Source organism: Festucalex cinctus, chromosome 14, assembly GCF_051991245.1.
Source record: "Festucalex cinctus isolate MCC-2025b chromosome 14, RoL_Fcin_1.0, whole genome shotgun sequence".
NCBI classification, from domain to species: domain Eukaryota; kingdom Metazoa; phylum Chordata; class Actinopteri; order Syngnathiformes; family Syngnathidae; genus Festucalex; species Festucalex cinctus.
The window spans coordinates 5,175,322-5,194,007 of NC_135424.1; positions in this window are offsets into that span (position 1 = coordinate 5,175,322).

Consider the following 18,686-nt stretch of genomic DNA (forward strand, 5'->3'; position numbering starts at 1 on the left):
AAAAAACGCCTTACTATATATGGTCGTTTTTAATTTAAAAAAATCGCCCTACTATACATGGTCGTTTAAATTAAACAAAAAACAAAACAAAAATCGCCTTACGATACATGGTCGTTTTTTATATATTTATAAAAAAAAGAAAAAAAAAAGGGCTTACTTTACATGGTCATTTAAATTAAAAAAAATAAAAAATAAAAAAACGCCTTACTATACATGGTCGTTTTTTATATATTTATAATTTAAAAAAAAAAGGCTTACTATACATGGTCATTATAAAAAAAATAAAATAAAATAAAAAAAAACTGACTTACTATACATGGTTGTTTTTAATTTTTTTTAAATCGCCTTACTTTACATGGTCATTTAAATAAAATAAAAAAAAATTAAAAAAAAAATTAAAAAAACGCCTCACTATACATGGTCGTTTTTAATTTTAAAAAATCGCCCTACTATACATGGTCGTTTAAATTAAACAAAAAACAAAACAAAAAACGCCTTACTATTCATTCATTTTTTATATATTTATGATAATAATAATAAATAAAAAAAACGGCTTACTATACATGGTCATTAGAAAAGAAAAAAAAAAAAAAAAACTGCCTTACTATACATGATTTCCTTACTTTACATGGTCATTTAAATTAAAAAAAAAAAAAAAAAAAAAAACGCCTTACTATACATGGTCGTTTTTAATTTAAAAAAATCGCCGTTTTTTATATATTTATAAAAAAAATAAAAAAAATAAAAAGGGCTTACTATACATGGACATTATAAAAAATAAAAAATAAAAATAAAAAAAACTGCCTTACTATACATGGTTGTTTTTAATTTAAAAAAAATCGCCTTACTTTACATGGTCATTTAAATAAAAAATAAAAAAAATAAAAAATCGCCTTACTTTACATGGTCATTTAAATAAAAAAAAATTAAAAAAACAACGCCTTACTATACATGGTCGTTTTTAATTTTAAAAAATCACCCTACTATACATGGTCATTTAAATTAAACAAAAAAACAAAACAAAAAACGCCTTACTATACATGGTTGTTTATTTATATATTTATTATTTTTTTAAAAACGGCTTACTATACATGGTTGTTTTTAATTTAAAAAAAATCGCCTTACTTTACATGGTCATTTAAATTAAAAAAAAAAAAAAAACGCCTTACTATACATGGTCGTTTTTAATTTTAAAAAATCGCCCTACTATACATGGTCATTTAAATTAAAAAAAAAACAAAAAACAAAAAAAAAACGCCTTACTATACATGGTGGTTTTTTATATATTTATAATTTTAAAAAAAAACGGCTTACTATACATGGTCATTATAAATATAAAAAAATAAAAAATAAAAACTGCCTCACTATACATGGTTGTTTTTAATTAAAAAAAAAAAATCGCCTGACTTTACATGGTCATTTAAATAAAAAAAAAACAAAAAAAAACGCCTTACTATACATGGTCGTTTTTAATTTTAAAAAATCGCCCTACTATACATGGTCGTTTAAATTAAACAAAACAAAAAACGCCTTACTATACATGGTCGTTTTTTATATATTTATAATTTTAAAAAAAAACGGCTTACTATACATGGTCATTATAAAAAAATAATAATAATAAAAAAAATAAAAATAAAAACTGCCTTACTATACATGGTTGTTTTTAATTTTAAAAAAAAATCGCCTTACTTTAAATGGTCATTTGAATTTAAAAAACAAAACAAAAACAAAAACGCCTTACTATACATGGTCGTTTTTAATTTTAAAAAATCGCCCTACTATACATGGTCGTTTAAATTAAACAAAAAACAAAACAAAAAACGCCTTACTATACATGGTGGTTTTTTATATATTTATAATTTTTTTTAAAAAACGGCTTACTATACATGGTCATTATAAAAAAAAATAAAAAAAATAAAAAAAACTGCCTCACTATACCTGGTTGTTTTTAATTTTAAAAAATCGCCCTACTATACATGGTCGTTTAAATTAAACAAAACAAAAAACGCCTTACTATACATGGTCGTTTTTTATATATTTATAATTTTTAAAAAAAACGGCTTACTATACATGGTCATTATAAAAAAATAATAATAATAAAAAAAATAAAAATAAAAACTGCCTTACTATACATGGTTGTTTTTAATTTTTAAAAAAAAAATCGCCTGACTTTACATGGTCATTTAAATTAAAAAAAAAAAAAAAAAAAAAACGCCTTACTATACATGGTCGTTTTTAATTTTAAAAAATCGCCCTACTATACATGGTCGTTTAAATTAAACAAAATACAAAACAAAAAACGCCTTACTATACATGGTCGTTTTTTATATATTTATAATTTTAAAAAAAAAACGGCTTACTATACATGGTCATTATAAAAAAAATAAAAATAAAATAAAAAATAAAAAAAAAACTGCCTTACTATACATGGTTGTTTTTAATTTAAAAAAAAAATCGCCTTACTTTAAATGGTCATTTGAATTAAAAAACAAAACAAAAACAAAAACGCCTTACTATACATGGTCGTTTTTAATTTTAAAAAATCGCCCTACTATACATGGTCGTTTAAATTAAACAAAAAAACAAAACAAAAAACGCCTTACTATACATGGTCGTTTTTTTATATATTTATTATTTTTAAAAAAAACGGCTTACTATACATGGTTGTTTTTAATTTTAAAAAAATCGCCTTACTTTACATGGTCATTTAAATTTAAAAAAAAAAAAAAAAAAAAAAAAACGCCTTACTATACATGGTCGTTTTTTTATATATTTATTATTTAAAAAAAAAACTGCCTTACTATACATGGTTGTTTTTAATTTAAAAAAAATCGCCTTACTTTACATGGTCATTTAAATTGAAAAAAAAACAAAAAAAAAAACGCCTTACTATACATGGTCGTTTTTAATTTTAAAAAACCGCCCTACTATACATGGTCGTTTAAATTAAACAAAAAAAACAAAACAAAAAACGCCTTACTATACATGGTCGTTTTTTTATATATTTATTATTTAAAAAAAAAACGGCTTACTATACATGGTTGTTTTTAATTTTAAAAAAATCGCCTTACTTTACATGGTCATTTAAATTGAAAAAAAAACAAAAAAAAAAACGCCTTACTATACATGGTCGTTTTTTAATTTTAAAAAACCGCCCTACTATACATGGTCGTTTAAATTAAACAAAAAAAACAAAACAAAAAACGCCTTACTATACATGGTCGTTTTTTTATATATTTATTATTTTAAAAAAAAACGGCTTACTATACATGGTTGTTTTTAATTTTTAAAAAATCGCCTTACTTTACATGGTCATTTAAATTAAAAACAAAAAACAAAAAAACAAAACGCCCTACTATACATGGTCATTTAAATTAAACAAAAAAACAAACAAAAAACGCCTTACTATACATGGTGGTTTTTTATATATTTATAAAAAAAAATTAAAAAACGGCTTACTATACATGGTCATTATAAAAAAAAATAAAAAAAATAAAAAAAAACTGCCTCACTATACATGGTTGTTTTTAATTTAAAAAAAAAATCGCCTGACTTTACATGGTCATTTAAATTTAAAAAAAAAAAAAAAAAAAAAACGCCTTACTATACATGGTCGTTTTTAATTTAAAAAAATCGCCCTACTATACATGGTCGTTTAAATTAAACAAAATACAAAACAAAAAACGCCTTACTATACATGGTCGTTTTTTATATATTTATAATTTTAAAAAAAAACGGCTTACTATACATGGTCATTATAAAAAAAATAAAAATATAAAAAATAAAAAAATAAAAACTGCCTTACTATACATGGTTGTTTTTAATTAAAAAAAAATCGCCTTACTTTAAATGGTAATTTGAATTTAAAAAAACAAAAAACAAAAAACGGCTTACTATACATGGTTGTTTTTAATTAAAAAAAAATCGCCTTACTTTACATGGTCATTTAAATTAAATTAAATAAATTAAAAAAAAAACGCCTTACTATACATGGTCGTTTTTAATTTTAAAAAATCGCCCTACTATACATGGTCGTTTAAATTAAACAAAAAAAACAAAACAAAAAACGCCTTACTATACATGGTCGTTTTTTTTATATATTTATTATTTTTAAAAAAAACGGCTTACTATACATGGTTGTTTTTAATTTTAAAAAAATCGCCTTACTTTACATGGTCATTTAAATTAAAAACAAAAAACAAAAAAACAAAACGCCTTACTATACATGGTCGTTTTTAATTTTAAAAAATCGCCCTACTATACATGGTCATTTAAATTAAACAAAAAAACAAACAAAAAACGCCTTACTATACATGGTGGTTTTTTATATATTTATAAAAAAAAATTAAAAAACGGCTTACTATACATGGTCATTATAAAAAAAAATAAAAAAAATAAAAAAAAAACTGCCTCACTATACATGGTTGTTTTTAATTTAAAAAAAAAATCGCCTGACTTTACATGGTCATTTAAATTTAAAAAAAAAACAAACAAAAAAACGCCTTACTATACATGGTCGTTTTTTTATATATTTATTATTTAAAAAAAAAAAACGGCTTACTATACATGGTTGTTTTTAATTTTAAAAAAATCGCCTTACTTTACATGGTCATTTAAATTAAACAAAAAAACAAACAAAAAACGCCTTACTATACATGGTGGTTTTTTATATATTTATATATTTTTTTTTAAAAACGGCTTACTATACATGGTCATTATAAAAAAAAATAAAAAAATAAAAAAAAACTGCCTCACTATACATGGTTGTTTTTAATTAAAAAAAAAAAATCGCCTGACTTTACATGGTCATTTAAATTAAAAAAAACAACAACAAAAAAAACGCCTTACTATACATGGTCGTTTTTAATTTAAAAAAATCGCCCTACTATACATGGTCGTTTAAATTAAACAAAATACAAAACAAAAAAAGCCTTACTATACATGGTCGTTTTTTATATATTTATAATTAAAAAAAAAAACGGCTTACTATACATGGTCATTATAAAAAAAATAAAAATTAAAAATAAAATAACAAAAAAACTGCCTTACTATACATGGTTGTTTTTAATTTAAAAAAAAAAAATCGCCTTACTTTAAATGGTCATTTGAATTAAAAAAAAAAAACAAAAACAAAAACGCCTTACTATACATGGTCGTTTTTAATTTTAAAAAATCGCCCTACTATACATGGTCGTTTAAATTAAACAAAAAAAACAAAACAAAAAACGCCTTACTATACATGGTCGTTTTTTTATATATTTATTATTTTAAAAAAAAACGGCTTACTATACATGGTTGTTTTTAATTTTAAAAAAATCGCCTTACTTTACATGGTCATTTAAATTAAAAACAAAAAACAAAAAAACAAAACGCCTTACTATACATGGTCGTTTTTAATTTTAAAAAATCGCCCTACTATACATGGTCATTTAAATTAAACAAAAAAACAAACAAAAAACGCCTTACTATACATGGTGGTTTTTTATATATTTATAAAAAAAAATTAAAAAACGGCTTACTATACATGGTCATTATAAAAAAAAAAAAAAAAAAAAAAAAAAAACTGCCTCACTATACATGGTTGTTTTTAATTTAAAAAAAAAATCGCCTGACTTTACATGGTCATTTAAATTTAAAAAAAAAATAAAAAAAAAAACGCCTTACTATACATGGTCGTTTTTAATTTAAAAAAATCGCCCTACTATACATGGTCGTTTAAATTAAACAAAATACAAAACAAAAAACGCCTTACTATACATGGTCGTTTTTTATATATTTATAATTAAAAAAAAAAACGGCTTACTATACATGGTCATTATAAAAAAAATAAAAATAAAAAAAATAAAAAAATAAAAACTGCCTTACTATACATGGTTGTTTTTAATTTTAAAAAAATCGCCTTACTTTACATGGTCATTTAAATAAAATAAAATAAAAAATAAAAAAAACGCCTTACTATACATGGTCGTTTTTAATTTTAAAAAATCGCCCTACTATACATGGTCGTTTAAATTAAACAAAAAACAAAACAAAAAACGCCTTACTATACATGGTGGTTTTTTATATATTTATAATTTTTTTTTTAAAAACGGCTTACTATACATGGTCATTATAAAAAATTTAAAAAAAAATTTAAAAAAAAACTGCCTCACTATACATGGTTGTTTTTAATTTAAAAAAAAAATCACCTGACTTTACATGGTCATTTAAATTTAAAAGAAAGAAAAAAAAAAACGCCTTACTATACATGGTCGTTTAAATTAAACAAAAAACAAAACAAAAATCGCCTTACTATACATGGTCGTTTTTTTTATATATTTATTTTTTTTTTTTTAAAAACGGCTTATTATACATGGTTGTTTTTAATTTAAAAAAAATCGCCTTACTTTACATGGTCATTTAAATAAAAAATTAAAATAAAAAATTAAAAAAAACTGCCTCACTATACATGGTTGTTTTTAATTTTAAAAAATCGCCCTACTATACATGGTCGTTTAAATTAAACAAAAAAAACAAAACAAAAAACGCCTTACTATACATGGTCGTTTTTTATATATTTATAATTTTTAAAAAAAACGGCTTACTATACATGGTCATTATAAAAAAATAATAATAATAAAAAAAATAAAAATAAAAACTGCCTTACTATACATGGTTGTTTTTAATTTTAAAAAAAAAAATCGCCTGACTTTACATGGTCATTTAAATTTAAAAAAAAAAAAAAAAAAAAACGCCTTACTATACATGGTCGTTTTTAATTTTAAAAAATCGCCCTACTATACATGGTCGTTTAAATTAAACAAAATACAAAACAAAAAACGCCTTACTATACATGGTCGTTTTTTATATATTTATAATTTTAAAAAAAAACGGCTTACTATACATGGTCATTATAAAAAAAATAAAAATAAAATAAAAAATAAAAAAAAAACTGCCTTACTATACATGGTTGTTTTTAATTTAAAAAAAAAATCGCCTTACTTTAAATGGTCATTTGAATTAAAAAACAAAACAAAAACAAAAACGCCTTACTATACATGGTCGTTTTTAATTTTAAAAAATCGCCCTACTATACATGGTCGTTTAAATTAAACAAAAAAAACAAAACAAAAAACGCCTTACTATACATGGTCGTTTTTTTATATATTTATTATTTTTAAAAAAACGGCTTACTATACATGGTTGTTTTTAATTTTAAAAAAATCGCCTTACTTTACATGGTCATTTAAATTTAAAAAAAAAAAACGCCTTACTATACATGGTCGTTTTTAATTTTAAAAAACCGCCCTACTATACATGGTCGTTTAAATTAAACAAAAAAAACAAAACAAAAAACGCCTTACTATACATGGTCGTTTTTTTATATATTTATTATTTAAAAAAAAAACGGCTTACTATACATGGTTGTTTTTAATTTTAAAAAAATCGCCTTACTTTACATGGTCATTTAAATTGAAAAAAAAACAAAAAAAAAAACGCCTTACTATACATGGTCGTTTTTTAATTTTAAAAAACCGCCCTACTATACATGTTCGTTTAAATTAAACAAAAAAAACAAAACAAAAAACGCCTTACTATACATGGTCGTTTTTTTATATATTTATTATTTAAAAAAAAAACGGCTTACTATACATGGTTGTTTTTAATTTTAAAAAAATCGCCTTACTTTACATGGTCATTTAAATTAAAAACAAAAAACAAAAAAACAAAACGCCCTACTATACATGGTCATTTAAATTAAACAAAAAAACAAACAAAAAACGCCTTACTATACATGGTGGTTTTTTATATATTTATAAAAAAAAATTAAAAAACGGCTTACTATACATGGTCATTATAAAAAAAAATAAAAAAAATAAAAAAAAACTGCCTCACTATACATGGTTGTTTTTAATTTAAAAAAAAAATCGCCTGACTTTACATGGTCATTTAAATTTAAAAAAAAAATAAAAAAAAAAACGCCTTACTATACATGGTCGTTTTTAATTTAAAAAAATCGCCCTACTATACATGGTCGTTTAAATTAAACAAAATACAAAACAAAAAACGCCTTACTATACATGGTCGTTTTTTATATATTTATAATTTAAAAAAAAAACGGCTTACTATACATGGTCATTATAAAAAAAATAAAAATATAAAAAATAAAAAAATAAAAACTGCCTTACTATACATGGTTGTTTTTAATTAAAAAAAAATCGCCTTACTTTAAATGGTAATTTGAATTTAAAAAAACAAAAAACAAAAAACGGCTTACTATACATGGTTGTTTTTAATTAAAAAAAAATCGCCTTACTTTACATGGTCATTTAAATTAAATAAAATAAATTTAAAAAAAAACGCCTTACTATACATGGTCGTTTTTAATTTTAAAAAATCGCCCTACTATACATGGTCGTTTAAATTAAACAAAAAAAACAAAACAAAAAACGCCTTACTATACATGGTCGTTTTTTTATATATTTATTACTTTTAAAAAAAACGGCTTACTATACATGGTTGTTTTTAATTTTAAAAAAATCGCCTTACTTTACATGGTCATTTAAATTAAAAACAAAAAACAAAAAAACAAAACGCCTTACTATACATGGTCGTTTTTAATTTTAAAAAACCGCCCTACTATACATGGTCGTTTAAATTAAACAAAAAAAACAAAACAAAAAACGCCTTACTATACATGGTCGTTTTTTTATATATTTATTATTTAAAAAAAAAACGGCTTACTATACATGGTTGTTTTTAATTTTAAAAAAATCGCCTTACTTTACATGGTCATTTAAATTGAAAAAAAAACAAAAAAAAAAACGCCTTACTATACATGGTCGTTTTTTAATTTTAAAAAACCGCCCTACTATACATGGTCGTTTAAATTAAACAAAAAAAACAAAACAAAAAACGCCTTACTATACATGGTCGTTTTTTTATATATTTATTATTTAAAAAAAAAACGGCTTACTATACATGGTTGTTTTTAATTTTAAAAAAATCGCCTTACTTTACATGGTCATTTAAATTAAAAACAAAAAACAAAAAAACAAAACGCCCTACTATACATGGTCATTTAAATTAAACAAAAAAACAAACAAAAAACGCCTTACTATACATGGTGGTTTTTTATATATTTATAAAAAAAAATTAAAAAACGGCTTACTATACATGGTCATTATAAAAAAAAATAAAAAAAAAAAAAAAAAACTGCCTCACTATACATGGTTGTTTTTAATTTTAAAAAAAAATCGCCTGACTTTACATGGTCATTTAAATTTAAAAAAAAAAAAAAAAAAAAAACGCCTTACTATACATGGTCGTTTTTAATTTTAAAAAATCGCCCTACTATACATGGTCGTTTAAATTAAACAAAAAAAACAAAACAAAAAACGCCTTACTATACATGGTCGTTTTTTTATATATTTATTATTTTTAAAAAAACGGCTTACTATACATGGTTGTTTTTAATTTTAAAAAAATCGCCTTACTTTACATGGTCATTTAAATTTAAAAAAAAAAAACGCCTTACTATACATGGTCATTTTTTTATATATTTATTATTTTAAAAAAAAACTGCCTTACTATACATGGTTGTTTTTAATTTAAAAAAAATCGCCTTACTTTACATGGTCATTTAAATTGAAAAAAAAACAAAAAAAAAAACGCCTTACTATACATGGTCGTTTTTAATTTTAAAAAACCGCCCTACTATACATGGTCGTTTAAATTAAACAAAAAAAACAAAACAAAAAACGCCTTACTATACATGGTCGTTTTTTTATATATTTATTATTTAAAAAAAAAACGGCTTACTATACATGGTTGTTTTTAATTTTAAAAAAATCGCCTTACTTTACATGGTCATTTAAATTGAAAAAAAAACAAAAAAAAAAACGCCTTACTATACATGGTCGTTTTTTAATTTTAAAAAACCGCCCTACTATACATGGTCGTTTAAATTAAACAAAAAAAACAAAACAAAAAACGCCTTACTATACATGGTCGTTTTTTTATATATTTATTATTTAAAAAAAAAACGGCTTACTATACATGGTTGTTTTTAATTTTAAAAAAATCGCCTTACTTTACATGGTCATTTAAATTAAAAACAAAAAACAAAAAAACAAAACGCCCTACTATACATGGTCATTTAAATTAAACAAAAAAACAAACAAAAAACGCCTTACTATACATGGTGGTTTTTTATATATTTATAAAAAAAAATTAAAAAACGGCTTACTATACATGGTTGTTTTTAATTTTAAAAAAATCGCCTTACTTTACATGGTCATTTAAATTTAAAAAAAAAAAACGCCTTACTATACATGGTCATTTTTTTATATATTTATTATTTTAAAAAAAAACTGCCTTACTATACATGGTTGTTTTTAATTTTAAAAAAATCGCCTTACTTTACATGGTCATTTAAATTGAAAAAAAAACAAAAAAAAAAACGCCTTACTATACATGGTCGTTTTTAATTTTAAAAAACCGCCCTACTATACATGGTCGTTTAAATTAAACAAAAAAAACAAAACAAAAAACGCCTTACTATACATGGTCGTTTTTTTATATATTTATTATTTAAAAAAAAAACGGCTTACTATACATGGTTGTTTTTAATTTTAAAAAAATCGCCTTACTTTACATGGTCATTTAAATTGAAAAAAAAACAAAAAAAAAAAACGCCTTACTATACATGGTCGTTTTTTAATTTTAAAAAACCGCCCTACTATACATGGTCGTTTAAATTAAACAAAAAAAACAAAACAAAAAACGCCTTACTATACATGGTCGTTTTTTTATATATTTATTACTTTTAAAAAAAACGGCTTACTATACATGGTTGTTTTTAATTTTAAAAAAATCGCCTTACTTTACATGGTCATTTAAATTAAAAACAAAAAACAAAAAAACAAAACGCCTTACTATACATGGTCGTTTTTAATTTTAAAAAATCGCCCTACTATACATGGTCATTTAAATTAAACAAAAAAACAAACAAAAAACGCCTTACTATACATGGTGGTTTTTTATATATTTATAAAAAAAAATTAAAAAACGGCTTACTATACATGGTCATTATAAAAAAAAATAAAAAAAACAAAAAAAAAACTGCCTCACTATACATGGTTGTTTTTAATTTAAAAAAAAAATCGCCTGACTTTACATGGTCATTTAAATTTAAAAAAAAAACAAACAAAAAAACGCCTTACTATACATGGTCGTTTTTTTATATATTTATTATTTAAAAAAAAAAAACGGCTTACTATACATGGTTGTTTTTAATTTTAAAAAAATCGCCTTACTTTACATGGTCATTTAAATTAAACAAAAAAACAAACAAAAAACGCCTTACTATACATGGTGGTTTTTTATATATTTATATATATTTTTTTAAAAACGGCTTACTATACATGGTCATTATAAAAAAAAATAAAAAAATAAAAAAAAACTGCCTCACTATACATGGTTGTTTTTAATTTAAAAAAAAAAATCGCCTGACTTTACATGGTCATTTAAATTAAAAAAAAAAACAACAAAAAAAACGCCTTACTATACATGGTCGTTTTTAATTTAAAAAAATCGCCCTACTATACATGGTCGTTTAAATTAAACAAAATACAAAACAAAAAACGCCTTACTATACATGGTCGTTTTTTATATATTTATAATTTAAAAAAAAAACGGCTTACTATACATGGTCATTATAAAAAAAATAAAAATTAAAAATAAAATATCAAAAAAACTGCCTTACTATACATGGTTGTTTTTAATTTAAAAAAAAAAAATCGCCTTACTTTAAATGGTCATTTGAATTAAAAAAAAAACAAAAAAACAAAAACGCCTTACTATACATGGTCGTTTTTAATTTTAAAAAATCGCCCTACTATACATGGTCGTTTAAATTAAACAAAAAAAACAAAACAAAAAACGCCTTACTATACATGGTCGTTTTTTTATATATTTATTATTTAAAAAAAAAACGGCTTACTATACATGGTTGTTTTTAATTTAAAAAAAATCGCCTTACTTTACATGGTCATTTAAATTAAAAACAAAAAACAAAAAAACAAAACGCCTTACTATACATGGTCGTTTTTAATTTTAAAAAATCGCCCTACTATACATGGTCATTTAAATTAAACAAAAAAACAAACAAAAAACGCCTTACTATACATGGTGGTTTTTTATATATTTATAAAAAAAAATTAAAAAACGGCTTACTATACATGGTCATTATAAAAAAAAAAAAAAAAAAAAAAAAAAAACTGCCTCACTATACATGGTTGTTTTTAATTTAAAAAAAAAATCGCCTGACTTTACATGGTCATTTAAATTTAAAAAAAAAATTAAAAAAAAAACGCCTTACTATACATGGTCGTTTTTAATTTAAAAAAATCGCCCTACTATACATGGTCGTTTAAATTAAACAAAATACAAAACAAAAAACGCCTTACTATACATGGTCGTTTTTTATATATTTATAATTTAAAAAAAAAACGGCTTACTATACATGGTCATTATAAAAAAAATAAAAATAAAAAAAATAAAAAAATAAAAACTGCCTTACTATACATGGTTGTTTTTAATTTTAAAAAAATCGCCTTACTTTACATGGTCATTTAAATAAAATAAAATAAAAAATAAAAAAAACGCCTTACTATACATGGTCGTTTTTAATTTTAAAAAATCGCCCTACTATACATGGTCGTTTAAATTAAACAAAAAACAAAACAAAAAACGCCTTACTATACATGGTGGTTTTTTATATATTTATAATTTTTTTTTTAAAAACGGCTTACTATACATGGTCATTATAAAAAATTTAAAAAAAAATTTAAAAAAAAACTGCCTCACTATACATGGTTGTTTTTAATTTAAAAAAAAAATCACCTGACTTTACATGGTCATTTAAATTTAAAAGAAAGAAAAAAAAAAACGCCTTACTATACATGGTCGTTTAAATTAAACAAAAAACAAAACAAAAATCGCCTTACTATACATGGTCGTTTTTTTTATATATTTATTTATTTTTTTTTAAAAACGGCTTATTATACATGGTTGTTTTTAATTTAAAAAAAATCGCCTTACTTTACATGGTCATTTAAATAAAAAATTAAAATAAAAAATTAAAAAAAACTGCCTCACTATACATGGTTGTTTTTAAAGGAACACTTTACTTATTGATCCATTTTTAGCAGCAAAAAGTTGCTACTTTTTCAATAATTAATTTGGTGACGTGATTATTTTTTTATGTACATTTAATAACTTTTAAACCGATGTTAAAATGAATCGAACGCCGGCATGTTTGTTACACGTGACTAAATAACCCGGATGTTTACGTCACTAGTGTGTAAACGCTACACTATGGAAGCACTATGCAACGCAGCCGTGCATCTCGCGTCAAACCCGGAAGGATTAAACCTTATCGCTTCGAGCCAACACGACAAAATAACTCTACCGAAGGAAAGTCTGCCTTGGATGTGAAAGTTGTGGCGCCAGATGGTCTTTTCGGGCACAAAATAAACTTTGACGAACGAGTGAATCAGGCGGGGGGTGAGTGGTGTTCGTGCGGGAGCTGCACATGAATGGACAATCCGCAAATGAATGTGTGCTGTCTGGAAATGAAAAAACTCGAGGATCGGTTCCTTGCGGACAATCTCAACTGCATCCTGGAACATCAGACATTCAACATGGCAATACTAAATAGACATTCTCAGGATAGCTTTGGTTGCGATGAAAGATGTGAAGAAGAAAAGTCTTGGAGGAGCAAATATCCAACAGGTAATGTGACACACAGTACGAGCAATGCAAAACGTGTGGAACTGACGAAATATTTCAGGAAAAAGAAAAAATAGTAAAATTAAATGTATCGTCGTTACAGCACCCAACCTCCCCTAGCTGTTTTTTTTTTTCTTTTTTTGCGGAGCGTCCCACTGCGGTCAGGCCAGCCGCCACTCGAAAAGACGAAGTCAAGCCAGCCGCCCCAACGATTGTTAATACTGTGCATTACGGTAACGTGCCGACGTGCCCCTGCGTTGGCCACCTTCAAATGAATTATGAAATAAAACAGTCCGTGCAGTATAATAACGAATGCCCCCCCACCCCCGAAACATGCCTACCTTTCGCTTTACATTTGCTTCGCTTCTCCGAGATCTTTCAGTGGCCGTAGTAAGACCTCGATTTGTGCCGGCTGTTGTGAGAGTGAGCTCCGTGTTGCTAGCAGAAGTAGCCGCCAGAGATCCTCCATCGGCTTGATTATTTCCCACGTCTGGTTCTTTAAAGATACTCGGTACTGCGTTGGGCTTTAGTATTAGGCGTGTGGCGTACCCCATCTCAAATTGTAACATATTTTGTATGTAAGTCCTCATGCCTGAAATGTTCGCTGCGCGCACGCCTGCTTGTCCTTCTACTCATGTCGGTTTTTTTTTTTTTTTTTTTTTTTTTTTTTTTTTTTTTTTTTTAAGGGGGTCTCGCGGGTTTTTCCTTGCCGACGCCTTGCAAAATTTTGCAATACACAAAGGCATAAGTGACAGTTTGTGTCCTCCCCGTTGTTATGTCTGCGTGAACTACTGTTCGCCAAGCGAGTATACACACTAGTGACGTCACCACTCGGGGGCGTTGCAACACGGAAGTACTTCTATGTTGAAGAAAAGTTAAATAAATCAATATAAGGGTGTATTCTTCAGCTCTTATGCATTTTTCGTAGCTAAACTAACTATTTACTGCCGATCAAGCCATACATGTAAAATTAAAGGAGCCTTCCTTTAATTTTAAAAAATCGCCCTACTATACATGGTCGTTTAAATTAAACAAAAAAAACAAAACAAAAAACGCCTTACTATACATGGTCGTTTTTTTATATATTTATTATTTTTAAAAAAAACGGCTTACTATACATGGTTGTTTTTAATTTTAAAAAAATCGCCTTACTTTACATGGTCATTTAAATTAAAAACAAAAAACAAAAAAACAAAACGCCTTCCTATACATGGTCGTTTTTAATTTTAAAAAATCGCCCTACTATACATGGTCATTTAAATTAAACAAAAAAACAAACAAAAAACGCCTTACTATACATGGTGGTTTTTTATATATTTATAAAAAAAATTTAAAAAACGGCTTACTATACATGGTCATTATAAAAAAAAATAAAAAAAATAAAAAAAAAACTGCCTCACTATACATGGTTGTTTTTAATTTAAAAAAAAAATCGCCTGACTTTACATGGTCATTTAAATTTAAAAAAAAAATAATAAAAAAAAACGCCTTACTATACATGGTCGTTTTTTTATATATTTATTATTTAAAAAAAAAAAACGGCTTACTATACATGGTTGTTTTTAATTTTAAAAAAATCGCCTTACTTTACATGGTCATTTAAATTAAACAAAAAAACAAACAAAAAACGCCTTACTATACATGGTGGTTTTTTATATATTTATATATTTTTTTTAAAAAACGGCTTACTATACATGGTCATTATAAAAAAAAATAAAAAAATAAAAAAAAACTGCCTCACTATACATGGTTGTTTTTAATTTAAAAAAAAAAATCGCCTGACTTTACATGGTCATTTAAATTAAAAAAAAAAACAACAAAAAAAACGCCTTACTATACATGGTCGTTTTTAATTTAAAAAAATCGCCCTACTATACATGGTCGTTTAAATTAAACAAAATACAAAACAAAAAACGCCTTACTATACATGGTCGTTTTTTATATATTTATAATTAAAAAAAAAAAACGGCTTACTATACATGGTCATTATAAAAAAAATAAAAATTAAAAATAAAATAACAAAAAAACTGCCTTACTATACATGGTTGTTTTTAATTTAAAAAAAAAAAATCGCCTTACTTTAAATGGTCTTTTGAATTAAAAAAAAAAAACAAAAACAAAAACGCCTTACTATACATGGTCGTTTTTAATTTTAAAAAATCGCCCTACTATACATGGTCGTTTAAATTAAACAAAAAAAACAAAACAAAAAACGCCTTACTATACATGGTCGTTTTTTTATATATTTATTATTTTAAAAAAAAACGGCTTACTATACATGGTTGTTTTTAATTTTAAAAAAATCGCCTTACTTTACATGGTCATTTAAATTAAAAACAAAAAACAAAAAAACAAAACGCCTTACTATACATGGTCGTTTTTAATTTTAAAAAATCGCCCTACTATACATGGTCATTTAAATTAAACAAAAAAACAAACAAAAAACGCCTTACTATACATGGTGGTTTTTTATATATTTATAAAAAAAAATTAAAAAACGGCTTACTATACATGGTCATTATAAAAAAAAATAAAAAAATAAAAAAAAAAACTGCCTCACTATACATGGTTGTTTTTAATTTAAAAAAAAAATCGCCTGACTTTACATGGTCATTTAAATTTAAAAAAAAAAAAAAAAAAAAAAAACGCCTTACTATACATGGTCGTTTTTAATTTAAAAAAATCGCCCTACTATACATGGTCGTTTAAATTAAACAAAATACAAAACAAAAAACGCCTTACTATACATGGTCGTTTTTTATATATTTATAATTAAAAAAAAAAACGGCTTACTATACATGGTCATTATAAAAAAAATAAAAATAAAAAAAATAAAAACTGCCTTACTATACATGGTTGTTTTTAATTAAAAAAAAATCGCCTTACTTTACATGGTCATTTAAATAAAATAAAATAAAAAATAAAAAAAACGCCTTACTATACATGGTCGTTTTTAATTTTAAAAAATCGCCCTACTATACATGGTCGTTTAAATTAAACAAAAAACAAAACAAAAAACGCCTTACTATACATGGTGGTTTTTTATATATTTATAATTTTTTTTTAAAAACGGCTTACTATACATGGTCATTATAAAAAATTTAAAAAAAATTAAAAAAAAAAACTGCCTCACTATACATGGTTGTTTTTAATTAAAAAAAAAAAATCACCTGACTTTACATGGTCATTTAAATTTAAAAGAAAGAAAAAAAAAAAACGCCTTACTATACATGGTCGTTTTTAATTTTAAAAAATCGCCCTACTATACATGGTCGTTTAAATTAAACAAAAAACAAAACAAAAATCACCTTACTATACATGGTCGTTTTTTTATATATTTATTATTTTTTTTAAAAAAACGGCTTATTATACATGGTTGTTTTTAATTTAAAAAAAATCGCCTTACTTTACATGGTCATTTAAATAAAAAATTAAAATAAAAAATTAAAAAAAACTGCCTCACTATACATGGTTGTTTTTAATTTTAAAAAAAATCGCCTGACTTTACATGGTCATTTAAATTAAACAAAAAAAACAAAAAACAAAAACAAAACAACAAAAAAAACGCCTTACTATACATGGTCGTTTTTTTAATTTTAAAAAATCGCCCTACTATACATGGTCGTTTAAATTAAAAAAAAAAAAAAAACGCTATACATGGTCGTTTTTTTATATATTTATTATTTAAAAAAAAAATGGTCATGGTCATTTAAAAAAATAAATAAATAAAATAATAGCCTTACTATACATTTATATACCCACTCACACATGTGGCCTCTCCCACGCGGAGGATCGAACCCACGACAACTGGCACCAAAGGTAAGTGACGGTTCCACTCCTCCACCTGGAGCCCAGCAATATACCGACTTTGACGAACAAATCTTCGACCGAAACACACGCGCAGGAGCACGCGCACACAAACGCACGTTCTGTGCTGGGCCTTGAATGCAGCTGACTTGAGTCTAATGGCTTGTGAGCGTTTAGTTAAGTAGCGTAATCTCTTCTTGACACACAATTTATGTTCCCATTGCCATTGCTATTGGAAAAATGCACGTATTGATTGAGAATTCCAAACGGACTTGAGACACGAGATTGGAGCCGCTGTTTGTGGAAGCTTCTGAGCTTTCACCTCACTAATATCGGACTGACTGAAAAGTAATTAGAATCAAAGTTCAACTTTGAGTGCAAAATGGCAATTGCCTGTTGTCAGTGTAATGCTTTTAAATCACTGTCAGTGTTGGGGGTGAGGGAGGGGTGGGGCGTTCATTGAGTGACGTTGTTCTGCCCCGATGCTGAGCTCTGCTGCCCTCCAGTGGACGCAAAGAGAAATGCGGAATAAACAGGAAGCAACCCCCGACTGTTTGATACATTTAAGAATGCGAATAACTTCTTTTTTAATTTGCAAATAAATAAACATGATGTGTACGTGTACTAATGTAATCATGTTTCAGGCTAAAAAGTCATCATGACAGAGGAAAAATAATGTCCTGTCACTTTACCTTTTATTATGGCTGCACCACTTTAAATCAAGCAGGCTTGAAGCTTCTCTCAGTGAAAGTGTCTGAATATTATACTATATTAGTGGTCCTTTTTTTTAAATGTGTTTCTACAAATAGTATCACCTCAAAAAATGATCTCCAAGGATCAACATTAAAATATAATAGTGTATTTTTATTTTTAATATTTAATATTAATATAAGAATCTAACACTATTCTATCTATCTATCTAGTTAGCTAGCTAGCTAAGCTAGCTAGCTAGCTAGCAATTGATTCAAGTACTTGTACTAAACGTTTTGTTTCACACTGTACTACATTATTTAGCTCCTCTTATATACAGGTATGATGCTTCCATGCTTTGAGAACATATGAACACAATTTATTGAGTCAACATCACACACTCAAAGAAAGAAATG